We start from the raw sequence: 4,578 nt of genomic DNA on the forward strand, positions 1-4,578 counted from the left end.
GTTAAGTGAGTTGTGGTAGGCCGTCCCCTGTTATTGTGATGTCATCAAAACAGGGTATTTCCAACGGGCATTTTGACTCAGAGGCTTTCAGCTTTCAGGAAGAAACCAAAAGTACACAGGGAAGGCACATTTGCACATTATAACAACACCTGGAGGTCTATTAGAGTAATGTTAACTTTGTAGACACGTGAAAACCAGAAAAGGCTCAAAACTATGGCACTGCATCTTTAAAGACTTTCCGCTGGCCGCCGCGTGAGCGCTTGCCATGGTGTAGTTCGTCGTACAGCAGCCTCTCAGCTGGGAGCGATGGAGCGTGGCATCTAGACGCTCTCCATTCCAGCCCTGTGGAGGACCTCAGTGTCTGGGACCTCGTCCTGCCTCCTGAAGCAGCTCATATGGAAGGCATTGAGCCGCTTTGCATGCCGGCTATATAAGCGGTCCATGTCTCACAGGCGTACAGCAGCAGCGGCACCGCACCGTAGACTTTCAGTTTGGTCTGTAGGCTCTCTATGCTCCCAGACAGAAGTGCTGCCCTGTGCGTGACCTCCTCATCCATGTTGCCCACGAGAGACAGGCTGCTACCTATAGGTTTTTCAGCAGCTTTGAGGTGTTGATGAGGGGCTCAGTGTATCCCTAACCCTAACCCTGTATCGCTCAATGAGGTGTTGATGAGGGGCTCAGTGTATCAATGAGGGGCTCAGTGTATCAATGAGGGGCTCAGTGTATCAATGAGGGGCTCAGTGTATCGCTCAATGCACAAACAATGTCGTCTGCAAAGAAGAAGTGACAAACAGTGGTCGTCTGCACTTGGTTTTTGCCTGGAGTCTTGGCAGATTGAACAGCTTGCCATCAGTGCAGTAGACCCCATGTTCCTAGACCCCATGTCCCTAGACCCCATGTCCCTAAACCCCATGTCCCTAGACCCCATGTCCCTAGACCCCATGTCCCTAGACCAGAAATCTGTCAGCATGGCTGAGAACATCATGCTGAACAGAACACAGCCTTGCTGGACTCAGAGGTGACACTAGACGTGACATGTTGTGATGAACATCCAATGAAAACACAAGTGGGTGTGGTTTCCATAGCATGTTTACAGTGATTGACAGCATGCATGAATGCTAGGCTAACAGGCTAACAGGTGAATGAACACTTTAATACTTTAGTCCCAGGTGTCTGTCTGTCTGTCTGTCTGTCTGTCTGTCTGACTGACTGACTGACTGACTGACTGACTGACTGACTGACTGACTGACTGACTGACTGACTGTCTGTCTGTCTGTCTGTCTGTCTGTCTGTCTGACTGACTGACTGACTGACTGACTGACTGACTGACTGACTGACTGACTGACTGACTGTCTGTCTGTCTGTCTGTCTGTCTGTCTGTCTGTCTGTCTGTCTGTCTGTTGGCTGGGGGGTGGTTATGCTCCTGTTTGGTTTATAGACAAACTGTTGTCAGATTTTTCTATTGTTCTTTCTACTGTAAAATATTGATAATTAATACGCGTTTCATTCATTATGCAACAACAGCTTCGTTTAGAGTTCAGCTTCATTGTATTTGTGCACTTAAGTGTATATGATGATCTATTGTACATGATTAGATCTATTCTATCATGTTGGATCTATTGTACATGATTAGAGGTCAAAGACCTTCTGAACTTCAACCTAAAATCCTATGACCCCTAATCTGACCTTTGACCTTTATTAAAACCAAATGATTCCCGGAAACCGACACTTTCTACCTCTTTTCAGACGAGGATCTGCCTCTTTCTGGATCATAAATGATCCAACGCACTCATCGTTTATTAACAGTGATTCAATAGTTATTATTTATTAACTCTGATGAGTGATTCAATAGTTATTATTTATTAACTCTGATGAGTGATTCAATAGTTATTATTTATTAACTCTGATCAGTGATTCAATAGTTATTATTTATTAACTCTGATCAGTGATTCAATAGTTATTATTTATTAACTCTGATGAGTGATTCAATAGTTATTATTTATTAACTCTGATCAGTGATTCAATAGTTATTATTTATTAACTCTGATGAGTGATTCAATAGTTATTATTTATTAACTCTGATCAGTGATTCAATAGTTATTATTTATTAACTCTGATGAGTGATTCAATAGTTATTATTTATTAACTCTGATGAGTGATTCAATAGTTATTATTTATTAACTCTGATGAGTGATTCAATAGTTATTATTTATTAACTCTGATCAGTGATTCAATAGTTATTATTTATTAACTCTGATGAGTGATTCAATAGTTATTATTTATTAACTCTGATCAGTGATTCAATAGTTATTATTTATTAACTCTGATCAGTGATTCAATAGTTATTATTTATTAACTCTGATCAAGGGGCAAGGCTTGGATATTTACGATGAGGCCAACACGGAAGCTTATGAATGGCCAGAGTGTGGCGCTGTTTTACCCTGCGCCGACCTGCGGTGTCAGAAAGAATTTATTTTAACGCAAGTGAATGGGTTTTTTGACAAACTTTAGACTAGATTTTCTTACCGTAATAAAAATTGTCATAAATTCTATATGCTTCCAGTCGCTAGTTTAAAGTCTCCTTTCAATCATCAGGATGTGCGTTTTGCTAAATTATGGTCCCATTTATTTTAAAATTGACGATAAAGTAGGCTATTCTCTAGGAGGGGCGGGATGATTTGATTGACAAGCTACACAACCAATAGCATTCATTTTCCGCCCCCGCTCTTGATTGACAAGCTACCCAACCAATAATGGTCTGGTCTCATTCTGCAGGATATGACGCGATATGACGCGATATTGAAAGATGGCGGACCTACAGTCTGGGAACAATCGGCTTCATTTTGGGTCTGTAGAAAGCAGCGGAGTGGCTTTGTCCATCTCATTTATACAGTCTATGACTCTGATGAGTGATTCAATAGTTATTATTTATTAACTCTGATGAAGTGATTCAATATTTTGCATGTTCTGTGCGGCTGCATCTTCAGTAACTTATTGACAAATGTTATACATTGTATAACTTACTGTCATGTTAAAGCATGTTATACATTGTATAACTTACTGTCATGTTAAAGCATGTTATACATTGTATAACTTAGTCATGTTAAAGCATGTTATACATTGTATAACTTAGTCATGTTAAAGCATGTTATACATTGTATAACTTACTGTCATGTTAAAGCATGTTATACATTGTATAACTTAGTCATGTTAAAGCATGTTATACATTGTATAACTTACTGTCATGTTAAAACATGTACATTCAATATTCACATCTATAAATGTAAAACAATATGAACATTTTTGGTTATATTTATCAAGGCCTATAAGAGGCTAGCCTGGGATCCAGCCTGCTTCGCTACGTTCGGCGGACTTTTATTTCTCTCTTCGCTACTCAGTCTGGAATGCCTCCTATCTCCAAGGGAGGCGGGACATGCCAAACGTTTCGAATCGTGCCGTGGCTTCTGATTGGTCTGTGGTGCGGGGCGGGACAAAAAAAACAGTGTGATCGTTGTAATTCGTCATTCGTTTGAACAACATCCAATCAGCAACGACGTTGCCTAACGTAACATATGTAGTTCCAGTGTAGTTCTGCAAAACGAGTCAATGGGGTGCATTCCAGACTGAGTAGCGAAGAGAGAAATAAAAGTCCGCCGAACGTAGCGAAGCAGGCTGGATCCCAGGCTAATAAGAGGCATGAACAGTAACGGTTTTATTTCAACATTCATAATTATGTTATACTTATAACTTTAATGCTCTAGTGTTGTTCTGTCATTATTTACTTCATGTTTTGATCATATCAGATGATTGACTGTATGTACAGTATTATGTATGTACAGTATTCTATTCTACACATATCGCCTGCATTGTTCTCTTTCTAAAGGAATAAAACTTTGATTTGGATCCAGAACTCTTCTGCTCAAAGTGTGTAACTTTAGAACTCTGATGCTCAAAGTGTGTAACTTTAGAACTCTGATGCTCAAAGTGTGTCACTTTCTTCAACTAGAAAAAAATGCTCCTCGGAGCCATTAAACTAATACAGTGATAAATGTAAGTAAAACATTAAACTAATACAGTGATAAATGTAAGTAAAACATTAAACTAATACAGTGATAAATGTAAGTAAAACATTAAACTAATACAGTGATAAATGTAAGTAAAACATTAAACTAATACAGTGATAAATGTAAGTAAAACATTAAACTAATACAGTGATAAATGTAAGTAAAACATTAAACTAATACAGTGATAAATGTAACTAAAACATTAAACTAATACAGTGATAAATGTAACAATGTGTTCATGTTAACAACACTTTGTTCATCTGTTTGTATTCCACGGCCTGTGTCGCCCTCATGTGGACAAAATGAATCACTACAAGTGGTTCCACTTTTCACTCAGTTCATAAAATAACAACGAGATGACGCAATATGGAGCTAGTTTCTACTATATAAGATGTCAAAATCTGCAAGCTCACAATGAATGGTTTAATTAGCATTTCATTTCTACACAAAGGAAAATGCTAACATATGCCAATTCAGTATTCCATGACATACATTCATAGTTTGGTATGAAGGA

Source organism: Gymnoscopelus microlampas, assembly GCF_963454915.1.
Source record: "Gymnoscopelus microlampas genome assembly, chromosome: 9".
Lineage (NCBI taxonomy): Eukaryota > Metazoa > Chordata > Actinopteri > Myctophiformes > Myctophidae > Gymnoscopelus > Gymnoscopelus microlampas.